The sequence below is a fragment of the Erpetoichthys calabaricus genome, chromosome 6 (assembly GCF_900747795.2).
Source record: "Erpetoichthys calabaricus chromosome 6, fErpCal1.3, whole genome shotgun sequence".
Lineage (NCBI taxonomy): Eukaryota > Metazoa > Chordata > Cladistia > Polypteriformes > Polypteridae > Erpetoichthys > Erpetoichthys calabaricus.
This window is the reverse complement of record NC_041399.2, coordinates 69,880,117-69,906,685: the sequence shown is the minus strand read 5'-3', so window position 1 is coordinate 69,906,685 and position 26,569 is coordinate 69,880,117. Positions and strand designations below refer to the sequence as shown.

Here is a 26,569-nt window from a genome sequence, read left to right as displayed (position 1 = left end):
CTAAGCACCAGCAGTATAATAAAATACAGGAGTTTACTCTAAATATGGTGCAGAGTGTACAAATGTATGTGCAGGTGACAGAACGTTTTATAATGGATTCATGGTCTATCTGGTGTTGATTCCTGCCTTGTACCCAGTGCTGCCAAAACAGGCTCCTATTGACTCTAATTTGGAAGAGTGGTTTAAAAAGAGGATAGATGGAGGAATCACATTTAAAAAAAAATGAAATGTCAAATGAACAAAAATTAAATTTAAGCTATTTTAATGGGCAAAAAAATATATCAGTAATTCTGACTGAAATTTTTCAAATTAGTACATTATTAAACACAATTTTTTTGTTTATTACAGTACTAACTTTTGGAAGGCTGCTAAAGTGACACTGTGGAAAATATTATGAAATACCATAATGACAAAGACAAAACGTATATGGTATTTATAAAAATAATGGATGCAAGATACCAAACACTAATGCATACAGTTTTAAGATAGGTCATGTCACAAAAGCAACACTGGGCAGAAAATAAAAGAAAAAGTCCTTAAATGTGTGGTAGGTTAGCAGTGGGTAATAATGAACTGTACATTGTCTTTAATCACATCTACTGTACCTCATTGTTTTAACAGCGGTTACTACAAGAAACAAAGAATATTGTCAATCAATGATCATCCCAGGAATTAGCATACAAATATACTCATTGTTCATTATTTCCTCAACAAATTTAAGACATGCTCTTGGGATATCTTCCTTGGCTAATTACCGATAAGGCTACATTTATAAATAAATAAATAAATAATCTAACAGTAAAGGTATAAAATCCTTGTGGTATAGTATTAGAGATTCACAAGTCAAATGTACTGCAAAATGGAAAAGCAATAATCAAAGTCAAATTCTTTTGCTCAATACTAATTTTAGCATTAGGATTTTATAATTTTCTGTGCCAATTACATGCTAGGCTGGACACTTACAAGATCATTACAAATTATGGAAAAGACAACTAAATGCACCGTATAATATTGAATGGCTTTATTATTTTTATTATGTCTACAGATTCCAAAGGCAACACAAGTTATTTGACCTTAAGACATTGTTTAAACATAATGTACAACTCTGACAAATGTTTCTAAAAGTGTTTACTATGTACTTTTACTATGCAGTTACCATTATATAGTAATCATTGACAGACACAAAGTTACCTTAAACATTATCAAATAAAGGCTGAATTCTTAAATTCAGCAGAACACTGAATATAAGAAAAATATACACTCAATTCTTCACATACTACAAAAAAAAAGAATAATGAAGTCAGTATAGAATTCAATACTTACCATCTTATGAAGAGTTTCTGTGGAAAAGACAACAAAGAAAAAATCTCATAATTCAACTCTCACTGCAGATGCAGACTTCCTGTGCTCATTAAATGAGATGATTCTGTGGATTGTCAGAGAGTACTATAAGAGAACAACTGCTTGACTAGACTGCTCAGTTCCAGAGGTAGAGTGTATGTATATATATTTATATATATATAATATATATATATATATACACACACATAAAGTAGTTCAGATAACCAAATATGCCTTTCATCTAACTGGCTGGGCAGGTTTCTACTTTCCCTGAGACCCGGAATCATACCAGAATTTGTTGGCATAAAAGGCTAGGCAAACCTGTTCTTCAATTAGGAGGAAACCGGTTTGACAGGCCAGCATCAAAGGCAGCCACAACATGTCGCTGCCAAACCAATATAAACTGAGCAAAACAGTACTGCTGCACCTCTTTCAACTGCTAGGTGCTGAGCAAAGGGGTAAAATGTTATAGCCTACAGCTAAGAAAGCAGGAACAATTTACTAAACTTCAACATAACACCATAGGTAAAAACTGTGGCAATATAAACATTGCTAGCCATAGTATGAACAGCAGAAACATCACAGGAATTGTGTTTCAGACAGACAACCTTCTCTTTTCATAAGGACTAAAGAAAAAAAAAATGTCATCCACATTATTATTAGGCACTTATTGCTCTCTTCCTTACTTGATATACCAATCTCTATACCGTTAAATAACAGCACTATGTCTAAGGGCATCTTCCTTCAGCAACTTTCTCATGTTCTGTTTTTTAAATAAGAAATGTTTAAACGTGCTTCTGGTAGGCTTATATTGCTGGAGTATACTAAATACTTAAACTCCCCTATGCCTGTCATTCTATTCTATATCAAATTTTCTTTTAGGCACTAAATAATTATAGAAAGCCTTGCAACCTAAGTGGAAACTTTCCTTAAATATAATTACTGAATAGTAGAATCCCTATTGAAATGTTACTTGTGATGTAAAGCAGTTGTTTATGCTTTTGTCTTACTCCTCAGTGTCTCAGAAAACAGGCTACCCCTCACTAAAATCTGTATCTTCGGAAATAATTATTTGTGTCCAGAATATTACATGATTAAATATTTCAGAAATTATGTCCACAAAAAACTCACTTCCCCTATATTGGTTATACACTGTAGTTTTGAATTACTATTATTTATATATAATTTTGTTAACTGCTTAGTCCTTGTATTTTTCAGCTATTATAACTTTAAACATAAAAGAATTTAGAAGTATTTGATTAATTCATTTTACCATTCCCTTAATCTAGTCTTTAATACTGTATAAATTATACAAATAGTGATAAATGTTTCTTGTTCAAACAGTTTTATGCATTTTTGTCAAAGTGTGAATAACATTTTTCTGAACAAATCTAAACAACATTACACCACTGTCTTCATTCATTTATATTCACACTGGTTTTTGAAGAAAGGGCTGCAGCTGTAACAGTACAGTGCAATGCACAGCAGCATTTCATAAAGGATGTTAGAGCAATTTACCAGCAGTGAATCTGCTTGCGTATTTACTAATAAGCTTGACTATTTTTTAAAATTATATTAACTTATTCAAATACAAGAACAAACATTATTTTAGAATGGCAAATGTATCTTGTGTTAGCCATTTTATACATCCTCCCACACCCGATCTCACACAAGGCTGTAACAAACCTCTGCCAGCTTTTTCTTACTGAATGAAGTCTTAAAAGATAGCTTTCAGTTAAACTTCAATCCATTTACATAAAGCCTTTAGAAAAAGAACCTGTAGGTTAATTTTTGATTACCATTTTAAACTTTTATGGATACAGTACCACAAAAATTTATAGAGGTTACTAGGGCAGTTTAATTAATTATAGATTTAACATTTAAGGAATATTTTAAAATTTATCTGCCTTTACTTTGTGTTTTGAGGTTTAGATCTTGACCATTGCATGTCAATCTTTTTTTAAATACGCAGGTGCAGTGTTTACTCTTGCAAAGGTCATTATAATATTACATTAGCACTTTGTTATTGCAAAATAGTTAAATTCTACCATCTGATGAAGTCCTTATTAGGAACAATGTGGCACTCATTTAGTTCCCAGTTTACCCCACACATTTAAAAAATTACACAACCAAGATTACTCAATACAAAAATAATACTTCTAATTAGATTTTAACTGTAAAGTGGTTTTTGCACTCAAAACTAATATAAATCTTAGACATAAAAATAAGGTGCCAGAAAGCCTCACTTGTGGCAAAACCAGGCATTAAAAACATATTTTCTCAATTAAATTATTTTTGAAAATTGCCTGTTAGCACACAGACAGAATTTGTTAGATACATTTAAAGGAATGGAAAAAGAGCGCTGATGGCTTTTCATTTTTGGTCATAAAGTAACGTTTGGACTGAAAAGTGGGGGACAAAACCAGACACAGTTAGCTCTCTACCAGTGAGCATCTATTAACACATTTAAAGAAACAATGTAGATGGTTTTCTGACAAATAAAACAATTTTTAAAATATAAAGCTACACTTCTCTCTTTCAATTATAGTTTGCAGATATTTTGGATGCTACTCTGTTTTCACAGCTTTCCTGTTCTGTAAAAATTTTCATCTGATACGCCTTTTGTTGAAATCTTTATTATGTCTTATAAATTGGATGATCAAACTGTATACACATTAACACATGCCTATACTGTATGTACAATAATCAACTAAAATATGCTACTTATGTTTTTTAAAATGCAACATCTATTACCACTGGAGGTTAGTTCCCTCTCACAGATAAAGTTGAGGTGCAGTGATTTTTTTGAGGATCTTAAAGATTTTTTTGTTAATTTTTTGAACATAGAAAAAAAAACACTATAAACTCACAAGTCAATGCAATTATTACATATAAAACAGATAACCTCATGCTAGGATTTCTGAAATAAAAGATAACTGCTATATACTGTACTGTACTAACATATTAGTAACCAGTATGTCTTTTTTTCCAAAGGAACATCTGTACATTACTTAAAAGTAACTTTTTTTCCACCTTTACACTTCAAAGTGACATAACTTCAATTTAAAACTGAGCACTTATTTATGTACTATGTAATTGTTAATTTCTGTAGACAACCATAGTTAAGTAACTCATTATATTATCAAGGTCTGGAATTCTTTAAAGTCTTGCCAGCATCCATTATAGAATACTGTTGTTTTAACACTGCCGTGAACATGCAATATTTAAGTAAAAATATAGTATGGATAGGGCATAGATTCAAGAATCAACTTGTAACTGAAAGAACCACTTTTTTGTTATTGATGGTCAGGAAACAAGAGTGTGCATGTTAGTGCAGCTTTCTTTTTATGAATAAAAAAAGCACTTCAGATCTTTTAATATTAATAAATGTCAAGTTAGTACTCATAACTTTGCAATTTACTTTTGACACAGTGCAAGTTTAGCTTAATACCAGAATTACCTCTCTGGTACTGGGACAACAGAATAAGAATGATTCCCAAAGGAACCTTACACTGGTAGTTGGAAACATTTCTATCATTATTAATATATCCTAACTTGGTGCTGTGTATTGCTTTGCAAGTGACTACTGAATCAGAATCATGTCCACAGCAAATACAAAAAAATGTGTTATTTCATAATTTTTTGCTTTCCACAAGTGACAGTTTCTGTTGTGGGTAATGCTATTTTTAAAGAATTTAAACAGCAATTGGTATGTTTAATGGCCTTAACAGAAAAATATACAAATTGATAAATAATATATAGAAACTATTAAGGGGGGCATGTGAGGTCAATAACACTGATTATTCCATTCTGACAAATTTGGTGAAGATGATGTATGCAAATAAGTAAATGTGATTCTTAACATATCCAATAAAAACACACCGGCAAGTCTGACACAAGTCTGAATTGACAAAAGACAAAAACCTGAAAGATCCTACAATGTGTACTGAGCATCTATAGCACCACACATACTGTACAAACACACAACAGTATACCTATAAAACAAGAACAGCCTGCGGGAATAATGGATAGCCTACAAGTTGATGAAATAGAATTCAATTTATTTTTAAAATACTATATATGCACACATCTCAGTTACAACCTAACAATGCTTGCAAAGAATTCAGCCAGCAGTTTTCCAACATAACTGCCTGGTTGCATTTCAAAAGACACTGTCCTTAGCTGCCTTTTTCAATATGTATTCAGAATACAAAACAGTCACCTATTGGGTCTTATTCTTATTAATACATCTCTAGGAGTGCAATGAATACAGGTTAGTGCATTCTATCCCCTTTTTGAATCTTTCACATTACTTGCACTCTGAATGCTGGTACAATAACTAATGCTTGGAAAATTTGCGATATTTATGGTTGGGAAAACTGGTAAAGGTTTCATGTGGTTGCGGGCATTATTATAGTCAGTTTTTAACTGGACTATTACATTAAACATGGTATTATTTGCAAGTTTCTATCTAATTTTGAGAGAATTCCTGGCAGGATTTGTTTACTTTTTATGTAAACTTAAAGAGTTTTTTTTGGCTCCTAAACAGATATTGTGTTTTACTTCTTTGGGATTACTCATTACTGGCCTTGTTTAAGTTGTTGCTAGCTAATAAGCAAAAAATGAGGAATGAAGTGGTTGCTCCCCTTTGTTACTGTTATTTGCCTTTGGATGTCTGTTTTGTTAACTGGTACTTTAAGCATGCAATTAAGAGGCAAATAATTTAGAAATAAATAAAAAAGACTAAAACTATAAAAAATATGAGAAAATATACTAATATATCTAAATTCATAACTCATACAGCATAGTGTATTTCTCAATAAGAATGAAGTGAGGAAACCTCCAAACTTTTAAAACAAACAGCTTATTTGAAAAACAATGATGAATCAATGATTATAAAAGCTTGGATGGAATTAAAGTCTGAATACACATGGGGCACCATGATCAAGTTCCAGAACCTCTGGATTATCAGAAACAATGGATTACCAACAAAAGCTACATACATCAGAGGTTTAGCAGCCTAGATTATATACAGTATGTTTGCTGCAGATGTGTTTCTGTAGAAATTAGCTTGGTGTAGTGGGGGAATATGTTCTCTGAAGATACTGTATGTGATCTGATCTGATCAGGTTACTTGTAACAAACTGGTCAAAGAAAAGGGCCAGACAAAGAAGAATTCTTAATTTAGCATCACAAAAGTTCAGATAATCAGACAGAAGCTCATCTGGAACAGGGATACAAGAACTTTGTAATCTCATGTAGTCAGACTAGGATGGATCTTTACCCGGGACTACCTGTTGGCAACATACCCTTGTAGCCCAATAAGGTCCAATCCAAAAAAGCTAAGTGAAGCCAATATATGAATTCACCACTCACAAGGTCAAGACTGAAGGTCAGGAGCCGTTCTAGTCGAGCAACAGAATGGATCCAGGCATACTGGATTCTGGGTATGGAAACTGACTGTTGGATACACCTCTGGCAAGAAAAAACACAGAGGTTATGCAAGAGATTGCAAAAAATGCTAACTGGGTATATTTAGTCTCACCTGTATGCAAAGCATTGACTCTGAAAGCTGACTTCTCAATCAAATATGGTCTCTTTCCAACTCTGGAAAGGCCCCAGGCAGGTAGGTCTGGGGATACTTGCAAGCCCCTGGCTAGTTTCCATATAGTTTAAGTATATTCCAATGGACAGGTGGGTTCACCTCAGTGTGACTTTGAATTACAAAGAATAAAAAACTATATCTGTCTGAGTAAATGCATCCTGCAACTATTCGGAGTATTCAGCTTTTTTTTTTTTTTTTTTAAAACAGACACGCAGCTGTTTAAAGCTGATCCTCCGGCTAGGATGTTGAATACCTCTGAAGCCATGGTTCTTGAGGCTGATCCTCCAATTAGCTGTGAACCACCCAATCTGGTGAAACAGCTGAGGGTAGGGAAGGCTACAGAGATCTGTGGTATCCGGGGTGAACTTCTCCAGGCTGGTGGTAAGGCTATGCTCCATGCATTGCAAGTAATCTTTCCTTCCAATTGGGAGATTGGAGTCATCTCAACTGAATGGAAAACAGGACTTGTCATCCCTATCAGGAAAGGGAAGGGTGATCGCCTGGATTGTGGCAACTACAGGGGGATAACACTGTTCTTGGACCTTGGTAGGGTCATCCTCAATAAGATCCATGATTACTTGCTCACCTACCAGTGATCGGAGCAGTCTGGTTTTACGTCTAAGAAGTCTACCATCGACCACATTCTGGCACTGAGGTTTTTCATGGAGTGCAAATGTGAGTTTCTTTGTAGCATCTGTTGATTTTTGTAAAGCGTTAGACTCAGCTGATCGAGCTACCCTGTAAGACATTCTGAGACTTCGCAGGATCCCTCAGGGTTGTTAGGTATCATGGCCAGCCTGTATACTGGTACTGTGAGCACTGTGCAGAGTGAAGGCAGAACCTCTGTGTTCTTCCCAGTTAAGTCTGGGGTTCCTCAAGGGTGTGTTCTTGCTCCTACTCTGTTCAATGCTTGCATGGACTGGGTGTTGGGTAGGGTTGTGGGGTCTTGTAGCTGTGGGGCATCTGTTGGTGAAGAAAGTTTCACTAATCTTGCCTTTGCCGATGATGCTGTGATCTTCGCAGAGTCAAGGGAGGCTCTAATTAGAGCTCACGAGAGACTGAGCGAGTCCGAGTGTTTGGGCTTGCCAGTATCCTGGATAAAAAACAAGATTCAGTCCTTTAATGACCTCTTGGGCATGGTCCTCAGCAGTATCTCTGTCTGCAGAGAGAATGTCAAATTCGTCAAGAGGTTTACTTACCTCAGCAGCAACATTCATGTTTCTGTTGACTCTTCCTATGCAGTCAGTAGACGGATTGGGAGAGCATGGTGGGTCATGAGGTCGTTGGAAAGGAGAGTGTGGTGCTCCCAATATTTTTGCAAAAGGACGAAGGTCCAAGTCTTTATAGCAAAACGGGAAGCACCAGGACTCTATTGTTGCGAGAAATGGACACTATCCTGTGACCCGAGACAAAGACTGGACTCCTTTGGTAATGTGTCTCTTCGGAGAATCCTTAGGTACCGTTGGTTTGACTTTGTGTCGAATGAGCAGTTGCTCACGGAGTCCCAAATGAGGCACATTATCTGCATTGTGAGGGAGCGTCAGTTATAGCACTAGAGTCATGTTGCGTAATTCTCAGAGGGTGATCCGGCTCATAGGATCCTCATTGCTGAGGACCCGTGCAGCTTGACCAGGCCAAGGGGACACCCATGTAACACCTGGGGGAGTAGGACTGGACCGCATGTTTTCCTGGGGGGCTGCCAATCCAGATCTCAAGCTGTTTCATCATGTGGTGGGCACGGCAATGTGCTGTACCAGTGCATACTCCCCAACCTGACCTGACCGATATGGGATTAATTGTTGGAAAGAGAATTATATACTGACACAGTTGTCCTTTCATTGTAGAACTAGGAATAACAGAAATACCTGGATTAAGACCGGAGTGCAGCCATACAACGGGTGACACCTCAGCACCGCACTAGTTTAGATGGAAAGGAACCAATGTGAGGTTTTTTTTATGGTGGCTGGAGTGCCAATTCTGCCACCAACCCCCAGGTTTTCCCTGCAAGTTGGAGGGCCTACCTGCAGGGCTGGATGCAGATTGATGGCATACCCAGGAAGGAGCAATTGCAGGTTATGGGCCTTGCTCAAGGGCCCAACAAAGTAGAGTCACTTTTGGCGTTTATGATTGCCAGTGCAAATCCCTAGCCTCAAAGCCACCACTCTGCCCACTATGTCAGACACAAGGATATTCATAACAGTATATATATATATATATATATATATATATATATATATATATATATATATATATATAATAATGTGAATTTCCCCTTAGGATTAATAAAGTATCTATCTATCTATCTATCTATCTATCTATCTATCTATCTATCTATCTATCTATCTATCTATCTAATAATTCTTTACATTTATATTACACTTTTCTCACTACTCAAAGTACTCTCCACGCTGGGAAGACCCGGGATGTGAACCCATAACATCCTTACTAAGAGACAGCAGCGCTACCACTGCATCACCTGCTCAAACCAAAATACCCTAGGCAACATATTAATGATCAGCTTTAGGTCTGCTGTGACCCAAGCTTTGAATTAAGATGTGTAGCTAAAAATGTATTCCAGAACAGCATAATGGAAATCCAAGCATTTACTAAATAAACAATTTTAAATCCTCATTGGATAATTTGGCCTAAATTGGCTCAGTAGGAGGAAGTGTACCCTTCTCACCTGGGTTAGTTTCCTGTGTTGCTCTCAAAGTTACCAATATAAGCCTCAAACCAAATGTTTCTAACCTGGATTCAAAGGGATTCATAATGGATATATGGTTAACTGAATAGATACTTCATAATTCACAGGATTGCTATGGCTATCATAAGAGCACTTTTTCACCAGATTGAGTGTGTTTTATATTAATACCAGTAAACCCCCGATTCTCTAAAGAATCACAAGTCCAAGAATGGCAATTACTTTCTGTTCCCTCCAATCTTTGTAGGGATGTAAGATCATGGAGGGTGGGAGCGTCCTGGGAAAGTTTTCATTTAATGAAAGAAATATATTTGTAGTAAAGCTGTTTCTTTTTGGAGCCATGACTCGTTTGGTTCTGGTGTTTCAGAAGCGCGTTGTAGGCACCTTCGTTCATTGTTTTTATCCATGCAGTCTCGTTTTTGTTTTTCTATGGGTGTGTTGTTAGCTAGACGTCGTTTGCTGTTAGGAATCATAATTGAACCCCTGACCGCAGGCACTGTGGAGTAGCTGACTGCTGGCACTGTCAGTAGTCACCACTACCTCAAGTTTAAATACATACACATATATAGATAGACGCCGCATTCACCGTGTTTCCCAGTAGACACAATACGTGAGCCTTATTGCGAGTGGCAAAAGTGCCATTTAAACTAATACAGTTAGACGTGGAAACCGGGTTTTCTGATGAAAAAACAATAACGTTTAAAACAGTATCGTTTACATACAACAGATTTTGGCGAATCATTTAAATGCAATTATTAATATCCATTTATACACTAATAATGGCAATTATTAAATAATAATAATTGTAATTATTACTATTATTAACCATTCCTCCCATATAAGTAACATTTTGGGGACTGCCTTCACACTCCTCTCACTCACTCAGATCTTGTAATTTGAGAGTGTTCAGTCTGGCAATATGGTGCAGCCTTAGTTTGTGGAAGACAGACACAACTAAAGACATGAGCATAAAATGATGGTTGTCAATTTCAAACTGTGTTTCCTCAGTGTGCTCCTTGAGAAAAAACATCATCAAGTTTGAGACATTTTAACAGCTAACAACAATCTTCATAGTGACTAAACACGTTTAGCCAAAATGTTGTTTGGAGGCTCACTTGAGCACATAAATGCATAGCTTTTCTAGCTTAGCCTGGCTTAGCTAAAGTAAAGATTATAAAACGGGATTTTCTAACGGCCAAATATAACCAAAACAATTGTTCAGCCTTACCTATGAAATGTAATCCCCCGGGATCTGGTTTGGAGCGTACAGTGGTTTGTACAATCCCAAGCAGCACATTATTCATTACTTCACTCCACAGCAGTGCCACTCACAATATGGCGGCGACGTTGACGTACGATTCTGCTAGTCATGAGGCGTCTAGTTATTCTATGTCAATGTTTAAATATGTCACCATGGCAACTTGTTGGCGTACACACTTTACGTCAAGTTTAGTTTACAGGTTGTGTTGTGTTGTTTGGGCGCCACTTACTGCCTTTGGGAAGCCGCTGGGTTTGACTGTTGGGCGCTGTACAAGTGTGCGTGCGCTTTTGGCACGGGTTGCATCTGGCATCCGTGTATATATATATATATATATATACAACCTTCGTAAACATTACTAAACAAAGGTTTTATATGCGGTGGTGTGCACGTTCGGGCGGCAGTTGTATTGTGACCTGAAGTTTAGTTTACAGGTTGTGTTGTGTTGTTTGGGTGCTACCTGCTGAGTCTGGGAAGTTGCTGGGTTTGACTCTGGGGCGCTGAGTCGCAGTACGTGTCCGCTTCGATGCATCCTGCGTCCGTGCATATATACAACTGTCACTTAGCAATATAGATTGCAAATTGTAAGAAAGGTGCTATATTGCGCCCAACCCAACACAGATTCACATGGAGGCACGTATATAAAAATAAACTTTTTTCTTTCTTCAGCTGGAGGGCACGTCTTCCCCGTAATCCCTCCAGCCACAACACAGTCCTAATCACAGTACACTCAATACAAAACACTCTCTTCTTTGTCCTCCTACTCCCAACTCTGGCCGCTGAGTTGTGGTTGTTGGCTCCGTTTATTGGGTACCCGTAAGTGCTCCAGGTGCTTGATTGCCAACATCCGGCTGCACTTCTGAGTGTGGCGAAACCAACGACCAAAAGGGGCCAGCAGCTCCTGCTGCAGCACCTACTGGTGGCACCTGCAGAACCCAACAGGACTGCACAGAACTCAAACCCCCATGAAGCCCTGGGGGAGTCAGAGGCACCGCTGCAACCCAGGGAGGCTGCAATCTAGTGTCCAGGGGGAGATACTGGGCTTCCCACCCTTGTCCCCCTGGTATATATGGTGCAGGGGCATCCTGGCCAGACATGGGCCCCAGCCATCCATCACAATTTTAATACATAATTCGCCAGCCTCCTCACTCACTCACTCACTCACTCACGTCCGTCCGAAGCCGAATGCGCAGTCGCCTTCTGCGCACGTCCGAAGCCGAATGCGCAGTCGCCTTCTGCGCAGCTGCCCGAAAAACCTTACGAGACCGACATCGCGGCAGGCGTCAGATTTACGGCCGCGAAAATTCAAAGAGAAAGGTGACTTCGATTAAAGCTCTAGAGGCCTGAAAGGCGATTTCAACTACAGCTCGAGGCCTAATTACGCATTCTGATTCAATTACGTATTCATTCAATACACCTATATCAGGTTTGTGGTGCTTATACTTATTACTATTCCACTTGTGCCCGTTTCATGTTACGTTGTCGAAACGGGCTCTTAGTGTATATATATATATATATATATATATATATATATATATATATATATATATATAAAGATGTTTGAACTTTGAGTGGTCCATACTACATCTATTAAATACTTTACATTTAAACTGAAATAATGTATACAGAATGTATATACAGTACATGTATTTGAAAAATGAAGAACATGAAATACACAAAGAGGAAAAACAAAAAAATTTTGAAAGAAGTGCATATTTCATTTCTCTGTTTATTTTCTAAGCAATTTCCAAATAAACCCACTATGATTTTCATTTCTATAAGTTTCTCTTTCCAAAGTTCAGTGTAATGGCAAGTTGAGAAGTGTCTCCTCCTTAGAAGATTCTAGTTTTTCCTCAGGCATTCCCAGGCATTTATAGGCAAGCTGAAAGATGCAAGCCCTCGAGCACTTCCTGGTTTAGCCTCAAAGTCTCCACCCACAATGTTCTGTCTTGATATAGCACAAAAGGGAACTCTAATCAAGTGGATTCTACTTACGTGCCTGAAAGAGTTCAACTGACTACTCTACATTAAAAAACAGCAACACTACTCAAATTTTAGAACTGTTCTTGAACCTGAAGACTTTTTTTTTTTTTTAACACTATTCCTGAGAAGTTCAATATTTAAAGAAGTACAGCCGATACTATAATGTTTTGCTGGATCAATCTTGTTCTAAATGAGACATTAAATCCTGCAACATACTAAATTATCTTTAAAAGTGTATCTGGTATCTCCTCATCAGGCAGAGCTTAAACATTTTCTATATCTGGCTGCTAGTTATTGTTAATTAATTTTATGGTTTAACAAAATCAGTTTTGTTTAGTCTGTTATTTTTTAAGTAAACCACAACAGAGAAAAACTGGGTAGTATTAAACGTGAAAAATAATTAAAATTGCAGTAGATAAGACTAAAAAAATAAAGGGACAAAATTTAATGTAAGAGCCAATAAGCCTTAAAAAAAATTTAAATCTCCACCAAGAAAACAGGAAGACCTAGATAATAAGGTAAGTGTAATTTTATTTTATTTTTTTAATTCATATCAATAAAACAAGCCTGAAGTTGCAAATAACAATACTGTAAAGCAGAGCAAACAAAACAAAATCCTCCAAGGTCATTTACTCTAAAACTGCCAGCCATGGTTAGCAATATTCCCCTAATTTTAAATAAAGACTTGGGATTTCACAAGAACTGATACTCTGGTAATAAGTTGATACCAAAATTCTGAAAATGTAATGGTACTGGATTTTTTTTTTTTAATAGCATTGATAATACCAAGTGAAAGCTGGTATAGCACACATGTGACTGCAAGTAGACAAATAATTTAGAAGGCACAATAATATTATATGTGAGAAAAACAAGAGTAAAAACTACATATGAAAATGGCTCACAGCGGTGATGATGCATTCTAAACACACATTACATTTTCTAAACCCACATAACAAGGACAGTGTCGTAGGAGCAACAGGTGCAGGTAGGACCAACCCTTGAACAGGGAACTAGCCCATTACAATGTGAAAAAATACACACACACACACACACACACACACACACACACATGCCCCTCACCCTCCAAGGGGCGGATTCAGCACTGTCAATTTACCAGGACCACATTAACACATATTAAAAACAAAAACAGAAGTGGTCATGTCTGGAAATGCTTTGTGTTTGAGGTAGGAGAATTTCAGCCAGCATTGCCGGATTCATGCATATTGACAAAAAACCCCCACATACATACACTTTAGTTACTGCCAATTTTATCCCATTATGGAGTTGGTTCATAAATAGATTTTTGCTTGCTTTGAAAGCGAAATGATGTGACTGATCAAATGCAGTTATTATTTAATGTGTGTCATGCATTTGTAAAATCAGTTTTAATACAGTACCAAATACAGTCTTTATAAAGCAATACAGATTCACATTTAATTCTGAGATTGTAATGAACACATCTTCACATGTCCATCCAAACATTTGTTTTCTTAAGAACATATACAATTATGCATATAGGACTGTGGGATGTTGGAAAAAAATGCAAACTGACAGTGCTAACAATCGAGGCAAATTTCAAACAAACTGTTTATTTGGCTTGTCTACACCAGTAGTGGAACAAGCTGCTCCATTTGTTAATAGCAAAATAAAATGCACTATATTTAGTGTTGGGCGGCACGGTGGCGCAGTGGGTAGCGCTGCTGCCTCGCAGTTGGGAGACCTGGGGACCTGGGTTCACTTCCCGGGTCCTCCCTGCGTGGAGTTTGCATGTTCTCCCCGTGTCTGTGTGGGTTTCCTCCGGGCGCTCCGGTTTCCTCCCACAGTCCAAAGACATGCCAGTTAGGTGGATTGGCGATTCTAAATTGGCCCTAGTGTGTGCTTGGTGTGTGGGTGTGTTTGTGTGTGTCCTGCGGTGGGTTGGCACCCTGCCCGGGATTGGTTCCTGCCTTGTGCCCTGTGTTGGCTGGGATTTGCTCCAGCAGACCCCCGTGACCCTGTGTTCGGATTCAGCGGGTTGGAAGATGGATGGATGGATGGATATTTAGTGTTTCAATGCTTCAAAACAGAAAGCACACCCCATTATTAATACAACATGTTCTGTGTTAGCAGAAACACATGCAGAGACACACAGCAACATGGGGCAAACAGCACACTGAATTGCTGGATATGACCCTGCAAATGCTAGATTTGTATCATCCATTTGGTTTTTGAAGGAAAATTAACGTTCATGAATATACTGTAACTCCTATAATGGGACCAACACAGTGAAAGCACACATCTCAGATATTTGAATCATATGTTGGCAAATAAAATGCAGTCTTTCAGGTATGATTAGCTGAATACAAGTAACATCAGACCACTTAATTTTTTAATTCTGGGTTTTACACAGGCATAAGTAATAAAGCCTAATTACATACATAACTTTGGGAGGGACAGATTTGGAAAATTTAACCACCAAGTGTTTGGAAAATATAAAGTTTAAACCAATTTGATCATCCATTAAATATTATTCTTTTGTAGGTTTTTTACCCAACTAATGATGTCAATGTAAACCTCACTGTAGCTAATGCTACACTCCTAATAGAGTGATCCTCTAACAAACCAGATTTTGAAAACATATTTTAACAAAAACAGCATTAAAGGGTCTGCTTAAGTGAAAAAAAAAATCCTGCTTTACCATTAAATTCACAAATTTAGAAGTGCAGATATAATAATGTTTCAATTTTTATTTTTTGTGTTGATTTTAAGTAGTATTTCTAAATGCAGGAGAAAACATTTAGAATGCGCACATGGTAAGAAAAACCATGTAAGCCCACGATAATGTCATTCTTTATAAACCCTCAATTAAAATGCTACCAAGACTATAAAATCCCCCTAATTGTTGTTAAATTGACCCAAGAATTGTATTCTGATATTTATGAATGTCACTGGTAATTTACTTAAATGACAGCACAATATTGTTCACCTGAATAATAAAAATAAAAAAATAACTTTGAATGGGACTTCTCAACACCTATTCGATGCCACAGCAAAAACAGTTTTGTTAAATTTCACTGGTATTGGTATCAAATGCAAAAATTCTGGTATTGTGATAATTAGTGCTGGGCGGTATACTGGTTCATACCGAAAACCGTTTTCTATTTTTTTTATGATATGGATTTTTCTTATACCGCAACACCGGTTTAAATTGCCTAAACGACGTTCGGAACTTGGCGCAGCGGGAAACTGTTCAAGTGGGGACCTTTTTCACTGCTACACCGCTAAACACAGATTTGTTGCACTAGGGCTCTTTTTCACTGCTACACCACCAAATAGTGGGCGGTAGCATAGGAATGCTGCGTGGTGAAAATGGACAGAGAGCCTGGAGATACTTTAGTTTTAAAAGGTCAGATGTGTAAATACTGTTTCTATACTACTGGATAATACTGCAAGCCAAGTTGTACTTGTTTCATTTGTTTTCAATACAGTGTAATGTACCTGGGTACTGTGTAATAGTGTGACGACATGTTTTCAAACCTCGTCATAAGTTATACAGTATAGCACATTAAATTTTTTGTGTCAAGTGATTCTTAAACTGACTTCTTCTTGCACTAACAGGAGGCACCGGCAGCGATCACCACACAGAATACATTCACTTCATGATCTTCCTTCTCTCTGAACATTTAGAATGCTAAAATAAATACTTAATATAATTTTCATGGTGAAATGCATTAAAGCATGCATTAATCATATGGGGGCACAGCGGCGTGCCTGCCTTGCATTTGCATGTTTTTCTGGTGGGTTTACTCAGCGCTTCAGTTTCCTTTCAAAGTCATGTAGGATGTGGGGTTTTGTTGTGCTATATTGACCCTGCTAGTGTATGTTTTGCTTGTTCCCTGTGTGGATAGCGCTTTGAGTACTAAGAAAAGCACTATATAAATGTAATGAATTATTATTATTATTATTGTATTTATCCTTCGATGTGCTGGCGACTCGTTCAGAGATGGGCGCAACTCTGAATGGATGGCATAATTAAACATGTATAACGAAGATATTTTTAAAGTTCTGAACACTCCGTGGGCTAAGTTTATAATTAGTTTTAATTTCACACAGACGTTTATCGTGTGGTTATTGGTTATGTGGAGAAAGAAGAAGGACGGATAGGAACTGGGGTTTTGGTACGTCAGATAGAGACAGCACGTGTGCAATAAAGAAAGCCCGCTCAGAAGAACATGCATTGAATTCTGTGTTCGTGTCTCCGACCACCAGATCACAAACCCAACATTTACACAATATTTAAGTTAAACCTGTGTGATACCCATTCATACATCCAGTTTTTTGGAGCCTCGTCACACCTGCCATAAAGGTCTCTACACTGAACGTACACCTGGGGACCCCTTACTGCCAGGGAGCAGCACTACCGCCTCACTACCGTGCTTGTTTAATACCTGCTTTAATGCATTTCATCATGAAAATGATATCAAGTATTTATGTTAGCATTCTAAATTTTTAGAGAGCAGGAATACCATGAAATGAATGGATTCTGTGCGGGGATTGCTGCCTCCTCTTAGTGCATAGGAAGTCAGTTTAAGAAGCATAGTGATTAACAACTGGGTCGGGGAACACAACACAAAGCATTTAATGTGCTGCATTAACTTATGACAGGGTTTGAGAAAATCAAGTAAATTAAACATTTATTTTAGGATGAAGTTTAGTTTATGACATTCTACTTTAATTATGAAGTAAACTATGAAAATAAAGTGGAAATGTTGACTTTAATCTTGACATAAGCGTCAAAATTAAAGTGGAAATGTCGAGAATAAAGTCAGCATGTCAACTTTATTCTTGACATATACCGGTAGTTTGTTTTTTTTCTTCCCTCTTTACTATATTTTTTTTTTCTTCACCGTGGCCCTAATGTACTTCCGTAGGGCTATACCATAAATAGCATTATACAGTAAATGCAAGTTGCAGTTATTTTATTTATGTATATAGCTTAGCTTGAAGCAAGGCCCATATTAATGCAGTTTGCCTAAATGATGGTACAGTTGGTAAGGATGTCATCACAAAGTTGTACTTGTTTTATTTTATTTTAATTTGGTGAATGCTGTGTAATGCACCCTGAGGTGGGTTGGCACCCTGCCCAGGATTGGTTCCCTGCCTTGTGCCCTGTGTTGGCTGGGATTGGCTCCAGCAGACCCCCGTGACCCTGTGTTCGGATTCAGCGGGTTGGAAAATGGATGGATGGATGTGTAATGCACCTGGGCTTGAAGTCTTGAAGTAATAGTGCAGCTATCAGTAATAATACTATTATTTATTTTATTGTTATTATTTATTAGTTTAAATATTATGCAGTTTATTGATGGTAAAGTTGTTTAAAAAGTCACTTTAATGTGTCAGTGGACAGAGATTGTTAACATTAACAGAAAGTGTAGTTGGTTCACAAAAAATATTTACTATTTATTACTTTTCTAAGACATGTTCAGTGCAATACAAGTTTTGACAAGCACCTCTGGATATTTTACTAAGTCTAAATGCCTCTTTGGATGGTTGAAAATATGTTGTCAAAATCATAGTTTAAGTTTTTGCAAAATTTGTTCAATAAAAAGGTTCTATATTTTGACTGCAACTGTCATGCAATGTGATTCCTTCTCTTCATTAGTGTCACCCCCTTGAAAACTATCACTTTATGGGGCCATGCAAACCTGTATTAATACTTGTGTGCACATTAAAATGTTTTTTTGTACAATGTACAATTCTTATAACAGTGGAATAGGTTATTCTTAGCCAGTCTACTGCAGTAATTGCAGTGGAAAATGTGGTTAACATTCACTCATGCATGGGGAAAAAAATACCGCCCAATACCGTGAAACTGGGATAATTTAGAAAAATACCGTGATATAGAATTTTGGTCATACCGCCCACCCCTAGTGATAATACTACTAAAGATACTTTACTACACATTCCTGAAACAAACAAAAACATTTAAAGCTTCATTTAAAATGTATTGAAAATATATTCCCCATGGAAAGCTTTAGGAACTTTTTGCAATGAAAAATACATTTATTAAAGACATTTATTTGTAGACAGCCCAGGCCACGTGATTTCCATCAAAAATCTCCAACTCTTCCTCTGTCTTCTACCCTGGGCCATTCTGAGAGTACCACCTGTGGAAGTGTTCCAGCAAGCAACTTCACTACACTGCCAAATCACCTCACCTGGTTTGTCTCAAGTGTTCCCACTCAGGGGCTTCCTTTCAGATTCTTGTGCTCTTAATAGTGCTGGGCGGTACACCAGTTCATAACAAAAAACATTTTTTATTTTTGTTATGACATGGATTTTTCTTATACTGCAACACCAGTTTAAATAGCCTAAACAATGTTTGGAACGTGGTGCAGCGGGAAACTGTTTAAGGTGGACCTTTTTCACTGCTGCACTACTAAACAGGCATGCAACGGAGTACATGCGTTAGTGGAGGTATTGAACGGTGAAAATGGACAGAGAACATTCTGCAACTGAAACTGTAGCAGACGATAAAGTTGAACATGATGACACAGAAGAACGTTTGCCGAAAAAAGAAGTTGTGTCTGTTGTCTGGAAATACTTTGGTTTTAAAAGGTCGGATGTGGACCATTATGTTCAAACGTGTGAATACTGTTTCTGTACTACTGGATAATACTGCAAGCCAAGTTGTACTTGTTTTATTTTTTTTCAATACTGTGTAATGTACCTGGATACTGTGTAATAGTGTGACAACATGTTGAATTAATTCTCGACATTTCCACTTTAATCTCAATGCTTATGACGAGAATAAAGTCGACATGTTGACTTTATTCTCGTAATTTGTCATTAAAGTAGAACATCGTAAACTAAACTTCATCTTAAAATGAATATTTAATTTACTATATTTTCTCAAACCCTGTCATAAGTTATGTAGCACATTGAATGCTTTGTGTTAAGTGTTCCCTGAGCCATGTTAATCGCTACGTGCTTCTTAAACTGTCTTCCTCTTGCATTAAGAGGAGGCGCAGGCAGCGATCACCACACAGAATACATTAATTCCATGATATTCCTGCTCCATGAACATTTAGAATGCTAAGATAAATACTTGCTATCATTTTCATGATGAAATGCATTAAAGCATGTATTAATCATGTGGGGGCACGGTGGCATGGAGGGTGCACTGCTGCATCGCAGCAAGGGGGTCAGAGTGTTCCCTGCCTAGAATTTTGCATGTTTTTCTGGTGGGTTTACTCAGTGTGCTTCAGTTTTTTTCAAACTCATGTAGGATGTGGGGTTTTGTTATGCTATATTGACCCTGCTAGTGTATGTATTGCTCATATTCAGCCTGCGATGTGCTGGCGCCCTGTTCAGGATTTGCTCCTGCCTCGCACACAATGCTTGCTGGGATGGGTGCAACCCTGAATGGATGGCATAATTAAACATATATAACGAAGATTTTTTTTTAAAGTTCTGAACACTCCGTTGTCTAAGTTTATAACTAGTTTTAATTTCACAAAGACGTTTATCGTGTGGTGATTGGTTATGTGGAGAAAGAAAAAGGAAAGATAGGAACTGGGGGTTTGGTACGTCAGACAGAGACAGCACGCATGCAATAAAGAAAGCCCACTCAGAAGAACATCCACTGAATTCTGTGTTCATGTCTCCGACCACCAGATCACGAACCCAACATTTAAACAATATTTAAGTTAAACCTGTGCAATACCCATTTATACATCCAGTTTTTTGGAGCCTCGTCACACCTGCCATAAAGTTCTCTACACTGAATGTACACCTGGGGACCCCTTACTGCGAGGAAGCAGCACTACCATGCATGTTTAATACCTGCTTTAATGCATTTCATCATGAAAATTTATCTTGGCATTCTAAATTTTCAGGAAGCAGGAATATCATGAAGGGAATGTATTCTGTGCAGCGATCGCTGCCTGCACCTCCCCTTAGTGCAAGAGGAAGTCAGTTTAAGAAGCACGTAGCGATTAACATCTGGGTCGGGGAACACTTAACACAAAGTATTTAATGTGCTACATTCACTTATGACGGGGTTTGAGAAAATCTAGTAAATTAAACACTGATTTTAGGATGAAGTTTAGTTTACGACATTCTACTTTAATGACAAAATAAACTATGAGAATAAAGTGGAAATGTCGACTTTAGTCACGACATAAACGGCGAGAATAAAGTAGAAATGTCGACTTTAATCTCAACATAAGCATCGAGATTAAAGTGGAAATGTTGAGAATAAAGTCAACATGTCGACTTCATTCCGACATATAGTTTTCTTTTTTCTTCACTGTGTCCATATTTTTTTTCTTCACCATGGCCCTAATACGCTTCCGAAGGGCTATACCACAAATAGCATTATAAATACAAGTTACAGTTTTATTATTTATGTATTGTCACACACATGCGCATGGGAGGCAGCTAAAGGGCTTGAGGGACGGCAGTTCTGATACATGCCGGGAGGTGGCAGAGTGCACTGACTCTTTTTCTCTCTTGCCTGCAGACCGTTCCCGGGGGATTCCACCTGGCTCTCGTGACATCATTTCCGGGACCGAGCCAATGGAAGGAGACCTGACTGGCTCCGGTACCTCTGACGTCATGTCCGGGCTTGGTCCAATGGAGAACGAACACATCCCTGATCCTTAGGACCTCACTTCCTGTCTTTCCCTTTAAAACCCTGCCCTCTTTCCTAATTCCTCAGTCTTATCCTGGACTCAATTGTATGCACATCAGTGCTATTCATTGGCTTTCAACGACTTTGCAGCCGAGGATTTTGAGATTATATGGGTGGCTGCCCCAAACCTTTTTCTGTCTCAGACTCGTTTTGTGACAGTATATAGCTTAGCTTGAAGCAAGGTCCATATTAATGCAGTTTGCCTATATGATGGTTCAGTTAGGTCAGATAAAGATGTCATCACTAAGTTGCACTTGTTTTATTTTATATTATTTTAATTTGGTGAATACTGTGTAATGCACCTGGGCTTGAAGTCTTAGAAGTAATAGTATTATTACTGGAAGTTGCACTATTATTTATTTTATTGTGATTATTTATTAGTTTAAATATTATGCAGTTTAATGATTGTAAAGTTGTTTAAAAAGTCACTTTAACATGTCAGTGGACAGAGATTGTTAACATTAATAAAGTGTAGTTGATTTACAAAAAATATTTACTATTTATTCCTTTTCTAAAACATGTTCAGTGCAATACAACTTTTGACAAGCACCTCTGGATATTTTACCAAGTCTAAATGCCTCTTTGGATGGTTGAAAATATGTTGTCAAAATTTTTGTTTAAGTTGTTTGCAAACTTTGTTCAATAAAAAGGCTCTATATTTTGACTGCATCTGTCATACAATGTGATTCCTTCTCTTCATTAGTGCCACCCCCTTGAAAACAATCACTTTATGGGGCCATGCAAACCTGTATTAATACTTGTGTGCACATTAAAATGTTTTTTTTGTACAATGTACATTCTCATGACAGTGGAATAGGTTATTCTTAGCCAGTAATAAAGTATCTATCTATCTATCTATCTAATTACAGTGGAAAATGTGGTTAAGATCCACTCATGCATGGGAAAGAAAATACCGTCCAATACCGTGAAACCAGTATAATTTAATTTCATTAATTTGGTTACTGCACCTCAATACCATAGACAAGGAAGAGGAATACAGATTGTCCAACAAATTACAGGCTTCATATGTGAGCTTTGCTTCTACTTTACCAGCACTGTTAGAGACAATGTTCTAAGAAATGCTATTGATTCACAGACTTGTCTGTCTCTCTCACAATAACATACATACATACATACATACATACATACATACATACATACATACATACATACATACATACATACATACATACATACATACATACATACATACATACATACATACATACATACATACATACATACATACATACATACATACATACATACATACATACATACATACATACATACATAGATAGATAGATAGATAGATAGATAGATAGATAGATAGATAGATAAAAAAAATTGAGAAAGCACATGTACATAAGTATTCACAGCCTTTGCCGTGAACGTCAAAATTGAGCTCAGGTGCATCCTGTTTCCCCTGATCATCCTTGAGATGTTTCTGCAGCTTAATTGGAGTCCACATGTGGTAAATTCAGTTGACTGGACATGATTTGGAAAGGCACACACCTGTCTATATAAAGGTCCCACAGTTGACAGTTCATGTCAGAGCACAAACCAAGCATGAAGTCAAAGGAATTGTCTGTAGACCTCCAAGACAGGATTGTCTTGAGGCACAAATCTGGGGAAGGTTACAGAAAAATGTCTGCTGCTTTGAAGGTCCCAATGAGCACAGTGGCCTCCATCATCCATAAGTGGAAGAAGTTCGAAACCACCAGGGGCCTCATGTATAAACAGTGCGTACGCACAGAAATGTTGCGTACGAACCTTTCCATGCTCAAATCGCGATGTATAAAACCTAAACTTGGCGTAAAGCCACGCACATTTCCACGGTAACTCATTCCTTGGCGTACGCAATTTATCCGCCCGGTTTTGCAGACTGGCGGCACCCAGTGTCAAAGCAGTGCTACTGTTCCTGTGTGATCACCCTTTCTTTCTTAAATCCACATTCCTGGCGCGGCTTTATAAATACACTGAAATTAACTGCATATTGTTTATTAGTGTAATGCATCTGATTGTAATTAACCTGTAGCAATATAATGGTCCAGCGAATAGCCATAGTATTCCAAATACCATAACTGCTTTAGCGTTGTAACTCTCACTGCATCTTCTTTCAGCTGATCCCGTTAAGGGTTGCCACAGCAGATCATCTTTTTCCACATTACTCTCACTGCACCACTCGGAGTATTTATATCACTGTATCTGAGTGGGAAATCACAGCAGCAGCTGATTGGAAAGAGAATTATCGGTACACAGCATGAAGCAGATGCTGCCTGAGCCACGGCAAACGCTTTAGTCCCTGTACGGACTTCGCAGTTTAGAAACAGTTTCATCCCAAGAACTCTAAACGCACTAAATCAGTCCATCAAGTGCTCCTTGTAGAAATGTTTGGACTTATAAGTACAATTACCCCACTGTAAACTTGCACTACAGTTATAATATTGCACAACCTGCGCCACTTTATAAAGCGCGTATTTACATGTGATGACGGTATTCATTTCTAAGACGAAATGCAGCAAAACATGTTGATTATATTATACAGATAAAACTTTAACTTCATTTAAATAATCTGTATTGTTAATAATTAAACATGTGAGGACACGGTGCCGCAGCGCTAGCTAGTTCAGTAATTGTTCCTGCCTTGCGCTGTATTCTTGCTGGTGCTGACGCGACACTGGAAAAATAGACGGATATAATAATTAAACACGTACTACTAAGATATTTCAATGTTCCTTAAAAGTTTTGAAGAATCGAAGTTCTAAGCTTACAGATGGCTTCACGTCTATTACATAGCTTATTGTGTGGCGATTGAGTTTTTGGAGAAAGAAAAGTAAGGACAGGAATTGGAGGTTAGTACGTTTGAAAGAGACAGTACTGCTGTGATAAATTATTTCATCGAAGGTCACGCGTGGCGCAGCAAGCCTCTTGCGTGAGACATGAACAAGCACTGCGCCACCGTGTTCCCATGTTTAATAACATGCTTTCATTCCTATCATCATGAAAAAGATATCACGTATACATCTCAGTATTTTAATTATTCAGAGAGCTGTAATATCAAGAATGTAATGGATTATGTGTCCTGTCGGAGAAAGAGAACGCCCGTTTAAAAAGCAGGTAGTGATTCATACACATAGGGCACATAGAAGATCAAATACAGAACAAAGCATTTAACATGCCACTTTAGTTACAATGGGATTTGAGAAACTAGTAAATTAAACGATTTTAAGATGAAGTTTATGATGTTCTACTTTAATGGCAAAATAAACTACGTGATTAAAGTGGAAATTTCGAGATTAAAGTTGACATTTCGTGCTTTTTTCCCCACTGTGTGCCTTTTTTTTGTTTGTAACCTAATAAGCTTTCATATGACACTCAGACGGTGGGCTACGACTCGCTTTTTCATGGCGACTTGGATATGTGATTTCTTTTTTATTTCGGGCGCTGTGCGACTTTGTGAAGTTGAGCCTTCGAGTTTCTCCGACACTCTGTCACTCGATCAGCTTCCTTTTGTTGATTATACCACTGTTTAAACCAACAAATAGTACGTTTTTCCTTTGCCTCCACTTGGTATTCGCTGAAATTCTTATATTTTCTCCTGTGCTTTTCTCATTGTCTTTTCACAGAAGGCTATTTATATTGATTTGCATATTCAAAGAGGCGTAATTCTGGGAGGAGTTGGGGCGGGACAGAAGGCGCGTGCACGTGCGTTACTTTTCACGCAAATCGGGATTTATGTAGTAGAAGAACGTGAAAGTATGCGTGCGCACAGATTCCTGCATCTGGATTTTTCTGTGCGTACGCACAATCCCGCTTTTGTGCTTACGCCATGTTATAGTGTGAGTTCTACACACGGCGTTATACATGAGGCCCCAGGACTTCCTAGAGCTGGCCAGCCATCTAAACTGAGCGATCGGGGGAGAAGGGCCTTAGTCAGGGAGGTGACCAAGAACCCGATGGTCACTCTATCAGAGCTCCAGAGGTCCTCTGTGGAGAGAGGAGAACCTTCCAGAAGGACAACCATCTCTGCAGCAATCCACCAATCAGGCCTGTATGGTAGAGTGGCCAGACGAAAGCCACTCCTTAGTAAAAGGCACATGGCAGCCCGCCTGGAGTTTGCCAAAAGGCACCTGAAGGACTCAGACCATGAGAAAGAAAATTCTCTGGTCTGATGAGACAAAGATTGAACTCTTTGGGTTGAATGCCAGGAGTCACGTTTGGAGGAAACCTGGCACCATCCCTACAGTGAAGCATGGTGGTGGCAGCATCATGCTGTGGGAATGTTTTTTAGCGGCAGGAACTGGGAGACTAGTCAGGATAAAGGGAAAGATGACTGCAGCAATGTACAGAGACATCCTGGATGAAAACCTGCTCCAGAGCGCTCTTGACCTCAGACTGGGGCGACGGTTCATCTTTCAGCAGGACCCTAAGCACACAGCCAAGATATCAAAGGAGTGGCTTCAGGACAACTCTGCGAATGTCCTTGAGTGGCCCAGCCAGAGCCCAGACTTGAATCCGATTTAACATCTCTGGAGAGATCTTAAAATGGCTGTGCACCGACGCTTCCCATCCAACCTGATGGAGCTTGAGAGGTGCTGCAAAGAGGAATGGACGAAACTGGCCAAGGATAGGTGTGCCAAGCTTGTGGCATCATATTCAAAAACACTTGAGGCTGTAATTGCTGCCAAAGGTGCATCGACAAAGTATTGAGCAAAGGCTTTGAATACTTATGTACATGTGATTTCTCAGTTTTTTTATTTTTAAAAAATTTGCAAAAACCTCAAGTAAACTTTTTTCACATTGTCATTATGTTGTGTGCAGAATTCTGAGGAAAAAAATGAATTTAATCCATTTTGGAATAAGGATGTAACATAACAAAAGGTGGAAAAAGTGATGCGCTGTGAATACTTTCTTGATGCTCTGTATATCGGCTGAACAGGACCGGAGAAAGTAGAGTCCCCTGCGGCGCTCCTGTGTTGCTGACCACAATGTCAGACCTGCAGT

At 38.0% G+C, this 26,569-nt stretch overlaps 2 protein-coding genes across 2 annotated transcripts in view; both read right to left on the bottom strand.

Moving 5' to 3' along the window:
- rbbp8 (retinoblastoma binding protein 8) overlaps positions 1 to 1,467 on the bottom strand; it is a 104,681-nt gene extending 103,214 nt beyond the window's left edge. Inside the window, exon 1 of the mRNA XM_028803668.2 lies at positions 1,324 to 1,467. The gene's annotated coding sequence lies outside the window, so the exon portion shown is untranslated. The remainder of the gene's footprint in view (positions 1 to 1,323) is intronic.
- Positions 1 to 26,569, bottom strand: part of gata6 (GATA binding protein 6) — a 584,947-nt gene that overhangs the window by 157,701 nt on the left and 400,677 nt on the right. The gene's annotated exons all lie outside the window — the stretch shown is intronic.